This window comes from Leptodactylus fuscus, chromosome 3, assembly GCF_031893055.1.
Source record: "Leptodactylus fuscus isolate aLepFus1 chromosome 3, aLepFus1.hap2, whole genome shotgun sequence".
NCBI classification, from domain to species: domain Eukaryota; kingdom Metazoa; phylum Chordata; class Amphibia; order Anura; family Leptodactylidae; genus Leptodactylus; species Leptodactylus fuscus.
In genome coordinates, this window is record NC_134267.1 from 244,413,972 (window position 1) to 244,437,499 (window position 23,528).

Below are 23,528 nucleotides of genomic sequence, written 5' to 3' on the forward strand. Positions count from 1 at the left end.
ATCCTGGCAGGCTGATGCCAATACAGAGTGTCCAAATGTTGTAGACTCCCATCGCCCGCCAATTCAATCTATAATGCTTGGCGAAAGTTAGGTGTGAACTCCAGGAAGCCGCAGAACATATCTGCTCTAAGGAAAGGGATTGCCTTTCGGCCCACGATGTCGCTACTGCACGGGTGGTGTGGGCACAGACAAAGTCTGGTACTGGGAGATCTTGAGCACGTAGGGAGCAGATAATGTCTTCTCTGATCCATCTTGAAAGAGTTGGTTTGGATGCTTTGGCAACTCTATTGTGGCCAAACACATTGACAAGTAAATTCTCTGATTTTCTTAAAGGCGCCGTGCGTTCCAGGTAAATTTGTAATACTCTCCCCAAGTCCAACTTGTGCATCTTCTCCTCCCACTCTGAGGTGGGAGAGGGAAAAAAGGCTGGTAAGACAATTACCTGGTTAATATTCTGCGAAGTGGGTACCTTTGGCAAGAATTCTGGGACAAACCTCAGCTGAACTCTGTCTGGAAAGAAGGTTATAAATGGTTCAGAGGCTGCTAGGGCCTTTAGTTCGCCAACCCTCTTGGCGGAGGTTATTGCCAGCAGGAAAGTTACTTTGTATGAAAGGTATTTGAAATCCACTTCGGATAGGGGCTCAAAGAGAGGAGCCCCTGTAGAACCGCAGCTAGGTCCCAGGTAGGGACAGGCAGCTGCACTTGAGGGCGCAGTCTAGTAGCCCCTCTTAGAAATTGTCTGATTAGAGGATCTAGTGATAACCTGGTCTCCAGGAGAGCGGACAGAGCTGAAACTTGAACCTTCAGGGTAGCGGGTTGCGAGCCCCTTCTCCAGGCCATCTTGTAGGAACTCCAAGACTGCATCCCTGTTAGGGTCGCGCTGGTTACTTGTACACCAGTTCTGGAATATACGGGCGACCCTCTGGTAGCTCTGGTTAGTTGACTTTGCTCTTGAGTGCGCCAAGGTCCTTAGCACTCCCTGGGACTATCCTCTTTCGCCAGCTGAAGGCTGGTTAACCTCCAGGCAGTGAGGTTGACTCTGTTCAGACGTAGATAAGGCCGACTGTTCCAGATTACCAGATTTTGCACTGGTGGAAGCCTCCAGTTGTTCCTTCGCCTCATAGGAATGAAGACTGTGAACCATGCCCTTTTTTGACCCGAATGGCGTGCTCCTTATTGCCAAACTCTGGTCCTGCCTGTGTTTCGTCAATACCTTCAGAATCCTCAGACGGGGAGGAAAAACGTCTATCCGTTTGAACCTCCAAGGTATTGACAGGGCATTCAGCGTCCGAGGGTTGTCTTCCCGTGCTAGGGAGCAACACCCCTCTACTGTGGCACTGTTTGAGGTGGCCATCAGCTCCACCTCGGGGAGACCTCATCTTTTGGTAAGATGGTGGAAGGCACCCTGATCTAGAGACAATTCGTTTGAGGTCACCAGTACTCCGGCGAGCTAGTCCCGAAGGATGTTCAAGTAACCTGGAATTTGAACCACTGGCAGCTGGGAGAGGGCTTGACTTGAGTAGGTGAAGTTCTTGTTGGCGAGCTGTAAAATAGGGAAGGCTCTGATCTTCCTCTAGTGAAGACTGTAGTAGCCTGACATCAGGTTGTCCGCCCGGATCCTGATTATCTTCTTCATTGGAAGTGGCGCCAACGTCTGAGGTTTCACGTGAGCTTTCGTAGGCTCTCGCAAGCTGGGTAAGCGCTTTCTCTTCAAGTAACACCAGGTGCCTTGTACCAGGGTCTCCCCCAGATGAGCTCCCTATGTGGGGGAGGCATCTGTGGTCAACAGGGTCTAGGTGAACCTGACCGAGGACCTCGCCTTGCGAAGATGGGTTCACCGGGCTTGTAATAGCTTGGTACTGATGGTTCTCTAGATAGGCTTTGCTAGTCCCGAGGGACAGTGATTCCAGACTCTCAGGTTCTTGCTGTATTGAAGATACCTCCAGGTAAGAGAGTCTATGGTGAATCCCCAGAACTGAATTCATCTTAATGGAATCACAAGTAACCCTGACGGGTTTATGTGCCAGCCGGGCTGGCTTAAGCTGGCTACGGTCTGAACCTTCATGGAAAGGACCTCCTTGATTTGGACTCTGAGGAGCCATATGCCCAGTTAAGGGCCTCCAAAGCCTATTTGAAGGCGCAGGGAGAGAACCGTAGCCAATGCCTCTTTGATGGCATAGGTGGCTGACGCTGTGCCGTGTGGGAGGATGGCATCTTAAGGGCATAGTCTTCCATCTAGATGTTTGTCTCTTTGATTCAGGGTAATGAACTGAACTCCGGGCCGTCATGAGAGTGTACCCAGCCTGAAGGTCTTCCACCGAAACCGAACCTCCCGGATGAACTAGTTCAGGTAGAGAACAATGATCCTGCGTCTTCCACCCGCTGTCTTGGATACCAAGAAAACCGGAGAAAGACTCTTCTGGTCGGGTGTTTTCAGATGAAGTTGTTTGGGGCCCTGAAAAGGGCGAGATGTTGTTTCAGCCAACAGAGTAGAGACGAGATCTCATTTGTTCTTGACGACTCCGGGATCCTTGCACCGGGCGCCTAGATGGAGAACGGGCCCGTGTACTTCTAGGGGGGGTGGGACGTGGGCGGATTAGTCAGCGGTCCCTCTTGCGATCGCGGGAAGTACCACGTCCCCTGCCTCTGCTCTGGGGGGGCATAGCCTCTACGTCCTCTAAAGCGGCTGGCGGAGGAACCTCGACCCCGAAAGGATGTTCTCCTTCTTTCGGGCGGTTGCGGCAGATTTTTTTGTTTTTGTGTCCGCCAAATTCTCCATAATTCTGTCCAGGGCTTTGCCAAAAAGCCTGCCTGGCTAGAATGGTAGATTGCAAAGCCCCAGCTTAGAGGTATTGTCCACCCTCCACGGCTTTAGCCACAACGGACGCCTGGCCATGGTAGTAAGGGCCATAGACTTGGAGGCTAGTCTTAATTGCATCTGGGAAGCTTCAGCAAGGTGGTCCACCATCAAATTAATGTCAGTCATGGCCGACAGGAGGTCATCACGGTGGACACCTGTGTCAATGTCCCTAGTGAGGGACGCTAGTTCGGCCCGTAGGCCTGAGACTACCTCATTGGCCGAGATGGCCACAGAGGCCTGAGAAGAGGCGGCAGAATATGCTCGCTTTAGGGTCCCCTCTACACTGCGGTCCAACGGGTCTTGTAGGTTTGACCCGTCCTCAGCAGGAAGGACAGTGCGGCGGGACAACTTCGCCACCGCAACATCCACTTTAGATGGTGGCCCCCAGACCCCCTGCTGGGAATCCGTCACGGGGAAGAGAGCCCTGAACCTTGATGAAGGCGTAAAAGCTCTCTCTGGACGCCTCCATTCCCCTTCCATTACGTGGACTAGGTCCGAACTGGCCCTGAAAGATTTTACTCTCCGGCTAGGACCCTCACCAGCCTCCCGATCTCTGGGTTTGATGACCTTAAGGAGTCTGCTCATCTTATCGAGGGGGAAGATCTCCTTATCTGATTCCACGATGTCCTCCTCGGAGGACTCCACCTCCCCGATATGTAACCTTTCCAAGGGAGGGAGGGCTCGGAAGCAAAGCAAGGCTCTGAGGCAGCAGCTCTCAGCAGTAGTGCCTGTAACCGGAGCGACAAGCAACTTTGAATGGTGGAGGGGAGTTTAAATAGGCGGGTCTTGATTGAAAGGGGGCGGGGCCACGCCCCCTTAATGTAATGTATGGATACCACTTTTCCCCTTCAAAATATCTCCTTTACTGCCCCCCCCCCACTCTCCCTAGCCCTAGGAGAGAGGTTTATACATCAATACAGCACTTACTTGGTTAATTTTGCTGTAATAACACAGCTGCGTCCCTAGTGGCGGGTCGCGCGGTCTGTGCATGCGTGGCTTACCCGGAAGTGGTCCCCGGCTTGGGTGGAACCTGGGAGCCGCAGATTGGTTCCCAGGCACGCTGGAGGGAAGAAAGGTTCCTACCATCGCGGCCGGCTCCCGGCCGGGATACCACACACCTGGGGACGTTCGCCTGTGAAGATGTGCCGAGGAACCTGGAGCCACGCTTCTTTAAGGTGACTAGAGGGGGGAGAGGGGGCCCCTATAGGAGGCCAGAGCACCTCTCCCCTACCCACCTGTCCTGTCCCACAGGACAGAAAAAAACGCAAGGGGGAGTTGGTCTTCCGGCCTCTTATAGAGGTCAAAAGCTGTTAGGTAATTAAAAATTCCACCTGTCCTAACAGCTCATAGGGGCAGGAATACCCCAGTTGTGCTGCTGTTGGGCATAGGGGGAATGGAATGCATGGGGAGTCCGTCCTCATCTACATGACTGTAGTCGTAGTCACTGCAGGCCACACATTATGAAGGGAGGAGAAGGATTACAAGTAAACCTAACCCCACATTGCTGCCCACGAGAATCCTTCTAGTTGTCTTACCATTCACATCACAGGGATTTATGAGAACAGCTGCACAATGACTCTCATCATCCGGCTCTGAACATGAGGCCGAATCTTGTGCTGATAGAATTTATAAGAAACTGATTTCTTCTCTCTCTGTAAATCTTTCTTCTTATACTTGGTATTTGGGGGATGGAATTTTGTAAAGTTTCCTGAAGGGATTATCTGTCCATATCTATTGTGAGAAGGTGACGGGCAGAGTGCTGGAGTCCCGCTATATCAGCACCAGATTCCTGACTTCTGTGTGGTCCAGGGCGACTCTGGAATAGGTCTCAGCCCCAGATGTGGGTCATAGGCTGTTACTGGGCCAGAAAAGACTGCAGGGCAGATCCTGGGGGTAGAGGAGGTGCCGGGGTCTGTCCTGACACTGAGAGCCTTGTGATATGGTTCAGTGGTTCTTTTGGTTGATTCGTGTGGCTGGTAGTAAGCCCCATGTGCAGTTAGTATTTTCTATTTAGTTAGTGCTCAGACGAGCAGGATTTTATTTGCCATTATTTTGCCTGAAGTTAAGGCTGTATTTTATTTTGCTCAAGATTTGTGTCCCTGTCTCTGTCTGGCTGGGTCTGCACCACTGCTTCTACCGAGCTACCTCTCCCTCACTATATACAAGGATAAACGTGATGTCACCTCATAATTAGGAAAAAACTTTTCAAGATTCAATTAATTTCAGATCAAATAAATTTGGTGCAAACTACACAACAAATTGTCATATAACATACATTATAACACTGTCAGGACTCCTAGGACTATATATATATCTATAATACGTAGTGTATGACACTGTCAGGGCCCCTAGGACTATATATCTATAATACGTAGTGTATGACACTGTCAGGGCCCCTAGGACTATATATCTATAATACGTAGTGTATGACACTGTCAGGGCTCCTAGGACTATATATATCTATAATACACTAGAGGGAGGACCCGGCTTCGCCCGGGTATATTACATGTTATGTTTGTGTAGTGGCCCCATAAGAATTGTCCAATTTTGCACTGATGTATTTTGTATGTTGTTTCTGTGTATGTCCATAAGTATCATGTGATCATCTCATTTTGGATATCAGTGAAAAACCTGTGATCAGTTGTTATGGATACCTGGAGTAAAGCTGTATCTAATCCTTCCCTGTGTAGTACTGTGTTTAGACGCGAGTATCTAATCCTTGTTGGTGTGGTACTGTGTGCAGATGTGTGTATCTAATCCTCCCCCGTGTGGCATTGTGTGAAGAGGCACATATCTAATCCTCCGGTAAATGAAACTGTGTGCAGACGTGCATATCTAATCTTACGGCATGTGGGACTATGTGCAGACGCGTGTATCTAATCCTCTGGCGTGTGGTACTGTGTGCAGACAGGTGTATCTAATCCCTGGCATGAGGTACTGTGTGCAGAGGCATGTATCTAATCCTCCCCGTGTGGTACTGTGTGCAGACACGCGTATCTAATCCTCCCCCGTGTGATACTGTGTGCGGAGACGCGTATCTAATTCTCTGGCTTGTGGTACTGTGTGCAGAGGCATGTATCTAATCCTCCAAAGTGTGGTACTGTGTGCACACACACGTATCTAATCCTCCCCTGTGTGGTATTGTGTGAAGAGGCGCGTATCTAATCATACGGCAAGTGGTACTGTGTGCAGACACGTGTATCTAATCCTACGGCATGTGGTACTGTGTGTAGACGCGCATATCTAATCCTACGGCATGTGGTACTGTGTGCAGACGCGTGTATCTAATCCTATGGCGTGTACAACTGTGTGAAGACACGTGTATCTAATCCTCCCCTGTGTGGTATTGTGTGAAGAGGTGCGTATCTAATCCTATGGCATGTGGAATTGTGTGTAGACGCGTGTATCTAATCGTACGGCATGTGGTACTGTGTGCAGACGCGTGTATCTAATCCTATGGCGTGTACAACTGTGTGAAGACACGTGTATCTAATCCTCCCCTGTGTGGTATTGTGTGCAGATGCATGTATCTAATCCTATGGCGTGTACAACTGTGTGCAGACGCGCGTATCTAATCCTCTGGAGTGTGGAACTGTATGTAGACACGTGTATCTAATCCTATGGCATGTGGTACTCTGTGCAGACGTGTGTATCTAATCCTATGGCGTGTACAACTGTGTGCAGATGCACGTATCTAATCCTCTGGAGTGTGGAACTGTGTGTAGACGCCTGTATCTAATCCTTCAGCATGTGGAACCATATGCAGATGCACGTATCAAATCCTTCAGTGTGTGGAACTGTGTGCAGAAGTGCGTATTTAATCCTCTGGTGTGTGGGACTGTGTGCAGACCCGTGTATCTAATCCTACGGCATGTGTTACTGTGTGCAGATGCGTGTATCTAATCCTATGGCGTTTACAACTGTGTGAAGACACGTGTATCTAATCCTCCCCCGTGTGATACTGTGTGCTGAGACGCCTATCTAATTCTCTGGCTTGAGGTACTGTGAGCAGAGGCATGTATCTAATCCTCCAAAGTGTGGTATTGTGTGCACACACAAGTATCTAATCCTCCCCTGTGTGGTATTGTGTGAAGAGGCGCATATCTAATCCTCTGGAGTGTGGAACTGTGTGTAGACGTGTGTATGTAATCCTACGGCATGTGGTACTCTGTGCAGACGCGTGTATCTAATCCTATGGCGTGTACAAATGTGTGCAGACGCGCGTATCTAATCCTCTGAAGTGTGGAACTGTATGTAGACACGTGTATCTAATCCTATGGCATGTGGTACTCTGTGCAGACGTGTGTATCTAATCCTATGGCGTGTACAACTGTGTGCAGATGCACGTATCTAATCCTCTGGAGTGTGGAACTGTGTGTAGACGCCTGTATCTAATCCTTCGGCATGTGGAACCATATGCAGATGCACGTATCAAATCCTTCAGTGTGTGGAAATGTGTGCAGAAGTGCGTATTTAATCCTCTGGTGTGTGGGACTGTGTGCAGACCCGTGTATCTAATCCTGTGGCGTGTGATACTGTGTGCTGATCTGTGTATCTAATCCTCTGATGCGTGTATCTCAGTTTGGATATCAGTGTTGTATTGTGCATGTGGAGTGACCGTGTGTATTGCAGTTGGAATATGAGTGAAAGACTTTCAGGTCTGTATTGGCTAAAGGGGGGGGGCACTGTGTTTGGAATGCTGTATCTCAGCAACGGTACGCCCGAGCGAGTTGGAGTCTCGTCTTAAACCTTCCCGGATACCTGAAGTATCTCTGTACCAAATTTGGTGAAGATCGGTCCAGTCGTTTGGTTTGCATTAGAGAACAGACAGACAGACAGAAATTCATTTTTATAATATAGAGAGATAGTGTATGACACTGTCAGGGCTCCTAGGACTATATATATCTATAATACATAGTGTATGACACTGTCAGGGCTCCTAGGACTATATATATCTATAATACATAGTGTATGACACTGTCAGGGCTCCTAGGACTATATATATCTATAATACATAGTGTATGACACTGTCAGGACTCCTAGGACTATATATATCTATAATACATAGTGTATGACACTGTCAGGGCCACTAGGACTATATATATCTATAATACATAGTGTATGACACTGTCAGGACTCCTAGGACTATATGTATCTATAATACATAGTGTATAACACTGTCAGGGCTCCTAGGACTGTATGTATCTATAATACATAGTGTATGACACTGTCAGGGCTCCTAGGACTATATATATCTATATCTATCTATCTATCTATCTATATGCTCCATGTCCATCGCAACACCTCCAACATGGCCTGCAGGGCAGAGCTAGGCAGACTCCCCCTATGGCTCACCATACAGAAGAGGGCGCTAGCTTTCCAGGCACACATCCAGGGGAGCAAGCCTGACTCCTACCACCACCAAGCATGGCTAAGCCACCTGAGCAAACCAGACATTCACCAACCAAACAACAGCCAACCACCAAACCAAAAACACCAACAGATGATAACCAAGGCCGAAATAAAGGCGACCACAGAGGCAAACAGAGAGCGGTACATTGAAGAATGGAGAAACGAAATAAATAACTCCAAGAAACTCACCAATGTGTACCAATCCCTACAAAGGGACTACACCATGGCCACCTACCTGGAGAGAATATGCCACCCCAAGCACAGACAGACCCTGAGCCGGTACAGACTGAGCGCCCACAACCTAGAGATAGAGACGGGGCGATACAGACAGACGTACAAGCCACGGGAGAAGAGACTGTGCCAGCACTGTGACCAGGGGGCCCTAGAAGACCAGACCCACTTCCTGCTACACTGCACCAAATACTCAGCTGTGAGGGACGTCTACTACCAAAGACTCTCTGCCCACATCCCAGACAAGAAGAGGAAACTCTACATCCTACTGGGAGAAGAAGAGGCCACTGTGGAGATCGCTGCCCAATACGTGTCCAGCTGTCACCAAACAAGAGGAAGATGAGACTCCACGGACTGTTATATTTATCCCAATACACCCGCCCCACCCCACCCCACCTCCCCATATAGCAGTCACCAACGAAGAGGAAGATGAGACTCCACGGACTGTTATATATATAGACTGACTGCTCTCTCTGTTATCAGCCATTACCCCAGGCTATATATATATATATATATATATATATATATATATATATACTGTATATACAGCAGTGACTGCTCTCTCTGTTATCAGCCATTACCCCAGGCTATATATATATATATATATATATATACAGTCCTATGAAAAAGTTTGGTCACCCCTATTAATTTTAATCATTTTTTGTTCTAAATATTTTGGTGTTTGCAACAGCCATTTCAGTTTGATATATCTAATAACTGATGGACACAGTAATATTTCAGGATTGAAATGAGGTTTATTGTACTAACAGAAAATGTGCAATATGCATTAAACCAAAATTTGACCGGTGCAAAAGTATGGGCACCCTTATCATTTTATTGATTTGAATTCCCCTAACTACTTTTTACTGACTTACTGAAGCACAAAATTGGTTTTGTAACCTCAGTGAGCTTTGAACTTCATAGCCAGATGTATCCAATCATAAGAAAAGGTATTTAAGGTGGCCAATTGCAAGTTGATCTCCTATTTGAATCTCCTCTGAAGAGTGGCATCATGGGCTACTCAAAACAACTCTCAAATGATCTGAAAACAAAGATTGTTCAACATAGTTGTTCAGGGGAAGGATACAAAAAGTTGTCTCAGAGATTTAACCTGTCAGTTTCCACTGTGAGGAACATAGTAAGGAAATGGAAGACCACAGGGACAGTTCTTGTTAAGCCCAGAAGTGGCAGGCCAAGAAAAATATCAGAAAGGCAGAGAAGAAGAATGGTGAGAACAGTCAAGGACAATCCACAGACACCTCCAAAGAGCTGCAGCATCATCTTGCTGCAGCTGGTGTCACTGTGCATCGGTCAACTATACAGCGCACTTTGCACAAGGAGAAGCTGTATGGGAGAGTGATGAGAAAGAAGCCGTTTCTGCACGTACGCCACAAATAGAGTTGCCTGAGGTATGAAAAAGCACATTTGGACAAGGCAGCTTCATTTTGGAAACAAAAATTGAGTTGTTTGGTTATAAAAAAAAGGCGTTATGCATGGCGTCCAAAAAGAAACAGCATTCCAAGAAAAACACATGCTACCCACTGTAAGATTTGGTAGAGGTTCCATCATGCATTGGGGCTGTGTGGCCAATGCCGGCATCGGGAATCTTGTTAAAGTTGAGAGTCGCATGGATTCCACTCAGTATCAGCAGATTCTTGAGAATAATGTTCAAGAATCAGTGACGAAGTTGAAGTTACGCCGGGGATGGATATTTCAGCAAGACAATGATCCAAAACACCGAAGCTCCAAATCCTCAGGCATTCATGCAGAGGAACAATTACAATGTTCTGGAATGGCCATCCCAGTCCCCAGACCTGAATATCATTGAACATCTGTGGGATGATTTGAAGCGGGCTGTCCATGCTCGGCGACCATCAAACTTAACTGAACTTGAATTGTTTGTCCAAAATACCTTTATCCAGGATCCAGGAACTGATTAAAAGCTACAGGAAGCGACTAGAGGCTGTTATCTTTGCAAAAGGAGGATGTACTAAATATTAATGTCACTTTTCTGTTGAGGTGCCCATACTTTTGCACCGGTCAAATTTTGGTTTAATGCATATTGCACATTTTCTGTTAGTACAATAAACCTCATTTCAATCCTGAAATATTACTGTGTCCATCAGTTATTAGATATATCAAACTGAAATGGCTGCTGCAAACACCAAAATATTTAGAACTAAAAATGATTAAGATTAATAGGGGTGCCCAAACTTTTTCATAGGACTGTATATATATATATATATATATATATATATATATATATATACTGTATATACAGCAGTGACTGCTCTCCCTGTTATCAGCCATTACCCCAGGCTATAGATATATATATACAGCAGTGGCTGCTCTCAGGACACGTTCACACTGCAGCTAGAAGGTAAAATGACATCAGCATATTATTATTGTTTATTTGTATAGCACCATTAATCCCATGGTGCTGTACATTATTATATTAATCCCATGCTGCTCTGTATATTATTATATTAATCCCATGGTGCTCTGTACATTATTATATTAATCCCATGGTGCTCTGTACATTATTATATTAATCCCATGGTGTTCTGTACATTGTTATATTAATCCCATGGTGCTCTGTATATTATTATATTAATCCCATGGTGCTCTGTACATTATTATATTAATCCCATGCTGCTCTGTACATTATTATATTAATCCCATGGCGCTCTGTATATTATTATATTAATCCCATGGTGCTCTGTACATTATTATATTAATCCCATGCTGCTCTGTACATTATTATATTAATCCCATGGTGTTCTGTACATTGTTATATTAATCCCATGGTGCTCTGTATATTATTATATTAATCCCATGGTGCTCTGTACATTATTATATTAATCCCATGCTGCTCTGTACATTATTATATTAATCCCATGGCGCTCTGTATATTATTATATTAATCCCATGGTGCTCTGTACATTGTTATATTAATCCCATGCTGCTCTGTACATTATTATATTAATCCCATGGCGCTCTGTATATTATTATATTAATCCCATGGTGCTCTGTACATTATTATATTAATCCCATGGTGCTCTGTACATTATTATATTATTCCCATGGTGCTGTACATTATTATATTAATCCCATGCTGCTCTGTACATTATTATATTAATCCCATGCTGCTCTGTACATTATTATATTAATCCCATGGTGCTCTGTACATTATTATATTAATCCCATGGTGCTGTACATTTGGGGGGTTACATACAATACACAGAATATACAGGTAGATATGATACTAACAGTGACTGGCACAGTGGGGTAGAGGGCCCTGCCCGCGAGGGCTTACAATCTATGAGGGAAGGGGGGTAGAGACAGAAGGAGAGGGGGAGACTGTACAGATGGCGGTGCGGTGATAGTGTTATTGGGGGGTGTAGGCCTTCCTGAATAGGGGAGTCTTCAGGGCTATAATATGAAGAAAAATGTGAAGCTCTAAACTCACCAATACATTCGAGTCCAAAAGGGGTGCACGATCACATATCCTGGGTCTCAAGGATAAACTCCAAACTGAAAAACTTCTCTTCAATAAAGTTGGTCCGCACTCCTGAAGTCTCGTATTTTTCTTAAAACTTAACTTTTAGTCATCCATAAAAAAGGTATACAGTCCAAAACAAACATAGACAGTGAAAAGAGTGGAACAAATGTCTGGAGTGTCAAGGCATTTTGTGGAAGCGCATCAGGGTCAAGTTCAGACCATGCGGTTCTGTGCATTAGAACGGATAGAGTCCTCCATCAGAGGAGGCAACTTAAGAGATAAACTACTCAATAGAGAAGCCTTCTACATATGGAAGTTCAATTCAAGAATACCGAATGGGTTAAATATTAAGACAGACTTAACCTATATTTATTAAAAATCGGTTATTATGTTACGATCTACTTCGCAATCTTCTTATTTAGTTTGTCATCTATGAGACAATGTTTTAGGATGCATCTATATACTGCTTATATATTGTTTGCATTTGTATTCATTTTATAGTTGTGGTACGGAGTATAATAATCTCTTCTTTGAGCAGGCAGCGGCATATATAGTTTGTGAAGGAGGTATTCTTTCCCTCCCCTTAAGAGGCGTGTCTAGTTATACACACGTAGGGCTGGCAGCTATACCCACGTGGAGTTGGTAGGATTCAACTATACCCCGGAAGTACTTCAATGAAGCGAGCATCAGCGAAAGGAACCGCAATATATGTTAGATAGAAAATGGAATTACTATATACTATATATCAGCATCTAAAACAGTAAGTTCTATTTATATTTATATTCACATTTATGATACTGTGTTAAATATGGTTTCTTGTGTGCATTTTTGTGGGGTCGTGAAGATTATTTTGATGGGTAGTTTTACGTAGGGAAGTACGTCAGAGGCATCAGGTGTAGCAGTAGTTGGTAATTAGGATTATATATAAGGAACTGCAGTTGTAGATGTTGTATGTATGCCATGATTAAGGGGTTTCTTCTTCCCCGAAACGCGTTGGCGTTTTTTATGGACACTTAAATTTTGTTCCACTCTTTTCACTGTCTATGTTTGTTTTGGACTGTATACCTTTTTTATGGATGACTAAAAGTTAAGTTTTAAGAAAAATACGAGACTTCAGGAGTGCAGACCAACTTTATTGAAGAGAAGTTTTTCAGTTTGGAGTCTTCAGGGCCTTCTTGAAGCCTGTGATTGTGGGGGTCAGTCTTATGTGTCGTGGTAAGGAGTTCCAGAGTATGGGGGATGCGCAGGAGAAATCTTGGAGACAGTTGTGTGAGGAGCGGATGAGAGCAGAGCGGAGTAGGAGGTCATTGGAGGATCTGAGGTTACGTGTGGGCAGGTAGTGGGAGATGAGGTCAGAGATATATGGAGGGGACAGGTGAGGATGAGGTCAGAGATATATGGAGGGGACAGGTGAGGATGAGGTCAGAGATATATGGAGGGGACAGGTGAGGTCAGAGATATATGGAGGGGACAGGTGAGGTCAGAGATATATGGAGGGGACAGGTGAGGATGAGGTCAGAGATATATGGAGGGGACAGGTGAGGATGAGGTCAGAGATATATGGAGGGGACAGGTGAGGATGAGGTCAGAGATATATGGAGGGGACAGGTGAGGATGAGGTCAGAGATATATGGAGGGGACAGGTGAGGATGAGGTCAGAGATATATGGAGGGGACAGGTGAGGATGAGGTCAGAGATATATGGAGGGGACAGGTGAGGTCAGAGATATATGGAGGGGACAGGTGTGGATGAGGTCAGAGATATATGGAGGGGACAGGTGAGGTCAGAGATATATGGAGGGGACAGGTGTGGATGAGGGCAGAGATATATGGAGGGGACAGGTGAGGTCAGAGATATATGGAGGGGACAGGTGTGGATGAGGTCAGAGATATACGGAGGGGACAGGTTGTGGAACACTTTGAATGTTAACGTTAATAGCTTGAACTCAATTCAATACAATATTCTCCCCCTCAGTCACCCCCATATAATATATCGCCCCCTTCTGGTCTATCGTACAATATTATACATATACAATAACCTTCCTGACCTGGCCCATTGCCATGGAGATTCCTGGTGTCTCAGGTTCGGGGCTCATCGCTCCTCCTGCCTCAGACATCACTAGACGAGCCCTGATGGTGGAGCCTGGAGATGATCGCTCTGTGCCCACCATTGTATTCAGCTCTATCGGCTTCCTGAGGACATAGACCTACACTGGGGAAGGGTCTGGTGCAGGCAGCGGCTCTCAGAGAAAGGCACAAGACACAAATCATCACTTATGCTAGATTGAGTATCCTCCATTCTGGATTCCTTGCAGGGCCTTTGGCCATTTAAGATTGCTCTTTGTTTAGTCCAGAGAGCTGGGAAGAGATGTGGAGTGCAGGGTGTACTGTGTGGAGGACAGATGTGGGGGAGAGATGTGGGATGCAGTGTGTATTGTGGGGGGGGGAGAGATGAGGAGTGCAGGGTGTACTGTGTGGGTGACAGATGTGAGGTGCAGTGTGTACTGTGTGGGGGACAGATGTGGGGTGCAGGGTGTATTGTGGGGGGGGGATGTGGGGTGCAGCGTGTACTGTGTGGAGGACAGATGTGGAGTGCAGGGTGTATTGTGGGGGGGAGCTGTGGGGTGCAGCGTGTACTGTGTGGGGGAAAGATGTGGGGTGCAGTGTGTATTGTGGGGGGGAGATGAGGAGTGCAGGGTGTACTGTGTGGAGGAGAGATATGGGGTGCAGCGTGTACTGTGTGGGGGACAGATGCGGAGTGCAGGGTGTATTGTGGGGGGGAGATGTGGGGTGCAGCGTGTACTGTGTGGGGGACAGATGTGGAGTGCAGTGTGTATTGTGGGGGGAGGATGAGGAGTGCAGGGTGTACTGTGTGGAGGACAGATGTGGAGGGAGATGAGGAGTGCAGGGTGTACTGTGTGGAGGGAGATGAGGAGTGCAGGGTGTACTGTGTGGAGGAGAGATGTGGAGTGCAGGGTGTATTGTGGGGGGGGAGATGTGGAGTGCAGGGTGTACTGTGTGGAGGACAGATGTGGAGGGAGATGAGGAGTGCAGGGTGTACTGTGTGGAGGAGAGATGTGGAGTGCAGGGTGTATTGTGGGGGGGGAGATGTGGAGTGCAGTGTGTACTGTGTGGAGGACAGATGTGGAGTGCAATGTGTATTGTGGGGGGGAGATGAGGAGTGCAGTGTGTACTGTGTGGAGGACAGATGTGGGGGGAGATGAGGAGTGCAGGGTGTACTGTGTGGACAAGAGATGTGGAGTGCAGGGTGTATTGTGGGGGGGGAGATGTGGAGTGCAGGGTGTACTGTGTGGAGGACAGATGTGGGGTGCAGTGTGTATTGTGGGGGTGAGATGAGGAGTGCAGGGTGTACTGTGTGGAGGACAGATGTGGGGGAGAGATGTGGGATGCAGTGTGTACTGTGTGGGGGACAGATGTGGGGTGCAGTGTGTATTTTGGGGGGGAGATGTGGGTTGCAGCGTGTACTGTGTGGGGGACAGATGTGGAGTGCAGTGTGTATTGTGGGGGGAGATGAGGAGTGCAGGGTGTACTGTGTGGGGGACAGATGTGGGGTGCAGTGTGTATTGTGGGGGGGGAGATGTGGGGTGCAGTGTGTACTGTGTGGGGGACAGATGTGGAGTGCAGTGTGTATTGTGGGGGGGAGATGAGGAGTGCAGGGTGTACTGTGTGGAGGACAGATGTGGGGGAGAGATGTGGGATGCAGTGTGTACTGTGTGGGGGACAGATATGGGGTGCAGTGTGTATTGTGGGGGGGAGATGTGGGGTGCAGCGTGTACTGTGTGGGGGACAGATGTGGGGTGCAGCATGTACTGTGTGGGGGACAGATGTGGGGTGCAGCGTGTACTGTGTGGGGGACAGATGTGGGGTGCAGCGTGTACTGTGTGGGGGACAGATGTGGGGTGCAGCGTGTATTGTGGGGGGGGAGATGTGGGGTGCAGTGTGTATTGTGGGGGGAGATGTGGGGTGCAGTGTGTATTGTGGGGGTGAGAGATGTGGGGTGCAGCGTGTACTGTGTGGGGGACAGATGTGGGGTGCAGTGTGTATTGTGGGGGGGAGATGTGGGGCGCAGCGTGTACTGTGTGGGGGACAGATGTGGGGTGCAGCGTGTACTGTGTGGGGGACAGATGAGGGTGCAGTGTGTATTATGGGGGGGAGATGTGGGGTGCAGCGTGTACTGTGTGGGGGACAGATGTGGGGTGCAGTGTGTACTGTGGGGGGGAGATGTGGGGTGCAGTGTGTACTGTGTGGGGGACAGATGTGGGGTGCAGTGTGTATTGTGGGGGGGAGATGTAGGGTGCAGTGTGTATTGTGGGGGACAGATGTGGGGTGCAGTGTGTATTGTGGGGGGGAGAGATGTGGGGTGCAGTGTGTACTGTGTGGAGGACAGATGTGGGGTGCAGTGTGTATTGTGGGGGGGAGATGTGGGGTGCAGCGTGTACTGTGTGGGTGTTTTGCTAAATCGATAAGGTTCTGTTGAATTCCGTGAGAGCATAAAGAAAAATGCAGAGCAGACACACTCTAACAGGTTAACACAATTTATTATGCAAATTAGCTATGAGTTTCTTACCCTCCTATTGCGACATCATTGATCCGATCGGCATGCGCATCAAGGCTTCAACAACAGGTCAGACCGAAGGGTTTAAATTCCACGGGCGTCCCCGAGATTCCTTACGGTTGTGAATGCATTGAAGTCTCGATGCTCATTACCGACTTTTATATCTTATGGGCGAGTTATTCCTGGATTACATGCTGCTTGCCAAAGGCCAGCTGCTTGATATCCAGACCATTCTTGGAAGTTCTCCCGCAGGAGGGGCCGACTCCATCAGGGGGTCTCCAAGATTCCCTTTCGTGGATATACTAATTATATATATGAGTCGCAACAGGTGAGGTATGTCCTCCAAGCAGAATTAAATATATCTTGGCATGATATAAGATTTGCCTGAGCTGACCTTTTAGGACAAAATGGCGTCTGCTAGCTTCTTTTTAATTTTACATTACAGTGGGGGACAGATATGGGGTGCAGTGTGTACTGTGTAGGGGGGACATGTGGGGTGCAGCGTGTACTGTGGGGGGGGGGGGCAGAAATGTGGGGTTGAGGTGAATTGACCATCAGTTATGTATTTCCAGCTATTTAATTTATAATGATGTGTGTAACCTAGGTGAGTTATTGCCTGACCAGACGAGTCATGCACAGGATGTGGGGGTGGGTGCCTGATGACAAAGCCCGGCTGATTACCATAAGTTGGCCCTCCAGCTCTATAAACAGGGCCTTTTGTTGCTTTCTGGCTATCTCTATTGGCATACCTGTGCTAACCTCGTTATCCCTAGCAGGGGACATCCTGGATTTGTAGATTCAAAGCTCCCTCAATCAATATTCTATAGACAAGTTATTTCCCAGGTCATCTTCAAAGGATATATGGTTTTCTGATAATAACTGCCTAGGAGAACATGCTACAGTTGCACTAGTAAATTCCTCGGCTGAGCCAGGACAACCCGAACACTCAAAGTCCAAACCTGTTAGTGTTGAGAACAGGGGAAAGGTCCAGCCACTAAACTCATTACCCAAAGGGGATTGGGGTGTCATTTTTGGTGTCTACATGATGGGGGTCTCACTATGAACCCCATTATACCCCTGGTTTGACACTATGATCACTCGGCTAGGAATTATGACTGTTCATAGTTATTCTGTTTCAAGATGGAGGGCTGAGCTAAAAATTCCTAATGACATCATTCTGGGAGGAGACTGAGCAGAGATATATTGTTTCCCATGAGGAGACCATGTGGTTGTTGGCTGGGGCTATACAGCTGATGGAAGCCATGTCGAGAGGCTGAGGATTTCTTAAGGACTATAAGCATGTTCCCTGGAACTGAGGAAAAAAATTAATTTAGGTATTTCTATCTCTTTTATCTCTTTATTTTATTGTACTCTATTAGGCTTTTGTAACCGTACTTGTTTCTCACCCACTGATCTATATATTTCTGTATATGTTAAGTGGCTAGTGCCAACCCGTTCAGGGTTAATAAATATATAAAATTTAGAAAGCTCGTTTCATATAATCCTATAAGATCCAGACACTCTTGGGGCTAGAGTGGAAAATAAGGTAAGAAGGTTGTCCGCAGGTGTGCCAAGCGGCTTGGCGAGGTGGGGCAATCCTTCACATGGGTGCAGGGTGTACTGGGGGGGGGGAAGATGTGTGGTGCAGGGTGTACTGTGGGTGGGGGAAGATGTGGGGTACAGGGTGTACTGTGTGGGGGAGGAGAGATGTGGGGTACAGGGTGTACTGTGGGTGGGGGAAGATGTGGGCTGCAGGGTGTACTGTGAGGGAGGAGAGATGTGGGCTGCAGGGTGTACTGTGAGGGAGGAGAGATGTGCGCTGCAGGGTGTACTGTGTGGGAGAGGAGAGATGTGGGTTGCAGGGTGTACTGTATGGGAGAGGAGAGATGTGGGGTACAGGGTGTACTGTGTGGGGGAGGAGAGATGTGGGGTACAGGGTGTACTGTGTGGGGGAGGAGAGATGTGGGGTACAGGGTGTACTGTTTGGGAGAGGAGAGATGTGGGATACAGGGTGTACTGTGTGGGGGAGGAGAGATGTGGGGTACAGGGTGTACTGTGGGTGGGGGAAGATGTGGGGTGCAGGGTGTACTGTGGGTGGGGGAAGATGTGGGGTGCAGGGTGTACTGTGTGGGAGAGGAGAGATGTGGGGTACAGGGTGTACTGTGTGGGGGAGGAGAGATGTGGGGTACAGGGTGTACTGTTTGGGAGAGGAGAGATGTGGGATACAGGGTGTACTGTGTGGGGGAGGAGAGATGTGGGGTACAGGGTGTACTGTGTGGGGGAGGAGAGATGTGGGGTACAGGGTGTACTGTGTGGGGGAGGAGAGATGTGGGGTACAGGGTGTACTGTGTGGGGGAGGAGAGATGTGGGTACAGGGTGTACTGTGTGGGAGAGGAGAGATGTGGGATACAGGGTGTACTGTGTGGGAGAGGAGAGATGTGGGATACAGGGTGTACTGTTTGGGAGAGGAGAGATGTGGGGTACAGGGTGTACTGTGTGGGAGAGGAGAGATGTGGGGTACAGGGTGTACTGTGTGGGGGAGGAGAGATGTGGGGTACAGGGTGTACTGTGTGGGGGAGGAGAGATGTGGGTTGCAGGGTGTACTGTGTGGGAGAGGAGAGATGTGGGGTACAGGGTGTACTGTGTGGGGGAGGAGAGATGTGGGGTACAGGGTGTACTGTGTGGGAGAGGAGAGATGTGGGGTACAGGGTGTACTGTGTGGGGGAGGAGAGATGTGGGGTACAGGGTGTACTGTGTGGGAGAGGAGAGATGTGGGGTACAGGGTGTACTGTGTGGGAGAGGAGAGATGTGGGGTACAGGGTGTACTGTGTGGGGGAGGAGAGATGTGGGGTACAGGGTGTACTGTGTGGGAGAGGAGAGATGTGGGGTACAGGGTGTACTGTGTGGGGGAGGAGAGATGTGGGGTACAGGGTGTACTGTGTGGGAGAGGAGAGATGTGGGGTACAGGGTGTACTGTGTGGGAGAGGAGAGATGTGGGGTACAGGGTGTACTGTGTGGGGGAGGAGAAAGGTAATAAACCTCTCTGGGAACTCCAGCTGAAGTTACAACTGGCTCCTGTTTCAGCAGCTGCTGAGTTCTGCTTGGACGTATCACTACATCCTGGAAGATCTAGACAAAATCGTTCTCCAGAAGTAAAAACCCAGTGGCTAACCTACTTGTTTCCAGCCATTAAATCACAATCCACTATATACACAATAGCTGTGTATTCTCTAAGCCGGTTTATACAACAAGTCTACTAATTAGAACTTCAATATGGCGATACAACGAATTGTGCTCACAGCTCCTGCACTTCTAGATCCTCCAGCTCATCCAGTTTCCTCCTCTTCTCCTCCAGACGCTCCTTCTCCTAAATGAGCCACCAAGGATGGACAAGGACGGGACTGAGATCACCGGAAGAATATTAGACTTCACCTTGGAGATCATCTCCCTGCTGAGCGGAGAGGTATCTGTACTACATTTCTATCATCTATCTGCTGAGCGGAGAGGTATCTGTACTACATTTCTATCATGTATCTGCTGAGCGGAGAGGTATCTGTACTACATTTCTATCATCTATCTGCTGAGCAGAGAGATATCTGTACTACATTTCTATCATCTATCTGCTGAGCGGAGAGGTATCTGTACTACATTTCTATCATCTATCTGCTGAGCGGAGAGGTATCTGTACTACATTTCTATCATCTATCTGCTGAGCAGAGAGATATCTGTACTACATTTCTATCATCTATTGTCTCTCCATACACAGGAATACTCACTGGTGAAGAAGACATCGGGGGACTGTGTGGCTCCCAGCAGCCGGGGCCCCATCACAGAGCCAGGAGGAGGAGGGAGCAGGAGCCGGGGCCCCATCACAGAGCCAGGAGGAGGAGGGAGCAGGAGCCGGGGCCCCATCACAGCCCCTCCACCTCTCTCCCTGATACATGAGCAGAAGATTCTAGAACTCACCAACAAGATGCTGGAGCTGCTGACTGGAGAGGTGACACTGCTGGGAATGCTGGGAAATTCTCCAGTAACAGCACTGGAGGGGGAGGGGTGATGACTGTATCATTGTGTTGTCAGGTTCCTATAAGGTGTCAGGATGTCGCTGTCTATTTCTCCATGGAGGAGTGGGAGTATTTAGAAGGACACGAGGATCGGTACAAGGAGGTGATGATGGAGGACCCCCAGCCCCCCCGGACATCACATGGTAAGAGGAGATATATATATATTATATACAGACCCCCGCCCCCCCCCCCGGACATCACATGGTAAGAGGAGATATATATATATATTATATACAGACCCCCGGCCCCCCCGGACATCACATGGTAGGAGGAGATATATATATTATATACAGGAAAAATATTTGTATAGATTTGTGGAGCGGGTGTTTTCGGAAACGGGGAGACCTAACGTGTACGCGATTCACAGTATTTAAGTACTTTTATATCTGTTCTAGAGAAAGGGGGGCGATTTAAATTTTTTTTTTTTACTATTCTTTTAAAAAATTTTGCATTTTTTTAGACCTCCTTAAGGGTCTTGAACCCCAGGGGGTCTGATCACAAATGCAATGCAGTATAATGCTAATGAATTGCAAAAATCTGGCATTTCTATTGCAGGCTACAGAGAGTAACCTGCAATAGAAAGTATAGAATGACAGGCTGGAGACTTCACAAGGTCCCGGCTGTCAAAGAAACGGGACCTGGAGCTTGCGCAGGGTGCCTGTGATCGCTGGTTAAATGGTGCCTCAATCAGCTTTGACCGAGGCACCAGAGGGGGTTAATGCCCGCAATCAGTGCAGGCATCAGTGCATGGTGTTACTGGGGGCAGCTAGGTGAAGCACATGTGGAGGGGGAGGGGTGGCAGAGGAGCGGTCCCCTAAACACTACAAGTCACAGCACAAATAACCAAAACAACTGTGCTGTAACTTGTGCTTGGGGGAGCGCTCCTCTGCCACCCCCACATGTGCTTCACCTAGTACCATTACCACATGTGGGAGAGGAGCAGCCACCTGTGCTGCCTCTAATAGCTGCTACCCCTTCCCCCACCCCTGGACCCAGCACTAGAGATTCTGCCATTGTGATCCCCTTAAAGTAAATGTCTGCCCCCTCCCTTACCTTGTCCCAGCAGGAATCACTCCGCCATTTGTGACATCTCCATGGTATGGTGCCGCCCCTCCCCCACCACTCACTGCTCGCCTGTCCCCGCTCCTGAATGAGGTGGGGGAGGGGCAGCAGACCGGGTTCAGGGACTCGCAGCAAACAAAATAGACAATACCATGGAGATGCCACAAATGGCAGAGTCCTGCTGGGACCAGGTAAGGGAGGGGCGGACGTTACTCCCTAAGCGGATCACAATGACAGAATCTTTAGTGCTGGGAAAGTTCCTCTCCTTCTCCTCCGGCTCCTCCTTCTTCTGTCCATGCACAAGGGGCGGAGTTGTAGTTATTGGGGGCGGGGCGGGCTAATAAACGGACTACTATAGCAGAATGCATAAGCGGCTGCAGATGTCTGGCAGCCGTTCACATAGAGACGAGAAGGAGAACGATCTGTCACGGATTTGTTGTGGGTAAAGGACAGAAAAGCGCAGTAGTACGGAAATAACGGAGAGGGACGTCTTCAAGCCACAACGGAGCTTTTTTTTTTTTTTAATTGGAGTCAATGGGTTGGCTGACTGACACGTTTTTCTAAGGTAAATAGCTGGAAAACCATGTCAGTCAGGCGGACCTACATAACGTGATGTGAAAACACTCTGACGTGGTAAAGGACAAGAAGGAAATCCAGGGAGAGGAAAGGTTTTCCAATAATAACTCGAAAGGACTCAAAATCTCAGGATGGAAATAAAATGCAGTCCTCCGGTGACAGCGGGGACCAGCTGGGGCAGACGGTCAAAGGTTCTAGCTGCCTGGACAAGGATTTCAGAGAACCAGGAGGTCCTTGGTGTTACTCGCGAAGGACTCAGGTTGGAGTTCAGATCTCTTCCCCCACCAGATATTTGGTGCTCATGAAAGCAAGGGCATCGTCCCTTTTTGTAGAAGTAAAAGGTCTTCTAGAAGCAGGGCGTAGTTGTTCCTGTCCTGCCAGATCAGCGGGGTCCTGGATTTTATTTGAACCTCTTCCTAAGAAGCCTCAGAGCCTTCATAAGTCCCAAACACCTCAACAAGTTTCTTGTACGTCACAAATTCAAAATGCCTATCATGTTATCCAACTTTGAGGAACACCAAAACTTTCTAAGATTCACCATGAGGGTAAACGCAATAGTCCTGCCTCAAGAACGTTCATGAAAATAGCGTCAAAGATGGCGGCTCAGGGAGACAAGGATTATATTTGTCTGTATCTGTAAGAATCTCCATAATCCCTGTCAGACAAGGACAGTGCTGACAATGCTCCAGACCCTGCGGTGGGAAGTAAACCAGGAGAAATCATCACCAGCTCCATCAAAAGAAAAGAAGTTTCTGAGACTCTAAGGGGGCGTTCACACTAGCGTCGGTGTCCGATGCTAATGTCTGCGCAAGATTTTAGCATTGGACACTAGCTGCGTCCGTTACAATTTGCATTACTTTAAATAGGACATCATGTAGTTCGGGGCCGCACCGCTCCAGATCATGTCCCAACATGGCCACAGATGAAGGAACGCGCGACCAGACCCGTCCAACACTGTGTATGTGACCGTTACCTAAGCCCAGTGCTGGGATATAATGGAGGGCGCTGGTATTAGTGTATTACACCAGGGGGCGACACTGCTCAGTGCAGGATAATCGGCTTATTACAGTATATTAGGAAGTTGCTGACATTTTTATTTAGCACATTGTGAAAACTGCAGATAAAGAGGCCACAGTTATATACAGTCAGTATAAGAAAGCGAAATGTATGTAAAGTGTATTCTAGCTATATGGATATGAGTAGAAGAAACTGGAAGGGACGGTCATCATAAATGTAGTGTCTCTGT

The 23,528-nt window shown here is 47.9% G+C and overlaps 1 protein-coding gene and 1 long non-coding RNA gene across 2 annotated transcripts in view; both read left to right on the forward strand.

Annotated features, from left to right (window-relative positions):
• The window catches only part of LOC142198416 (uncharacterized), a 357,171-nt gene that overhangs the window by 332,035 nt on the left and 1,608 nt on the right, over positions 1–23,528 (forward strand). The gene's annotated exons all lie outside the window — the stretch shown is intronic.
• On the forward strand, positions 19,942–20,781 carry LOC142198443 (uncharacterized). Its single transcript, XR_012715361.1, has 3 exons — positions 19,942–20,043; positions 20,347–20,577; positions 20,661–20,781. It is a non-coding gene; the product is annotated as an uncharacterized LOC142198443 (long non-coding RNA).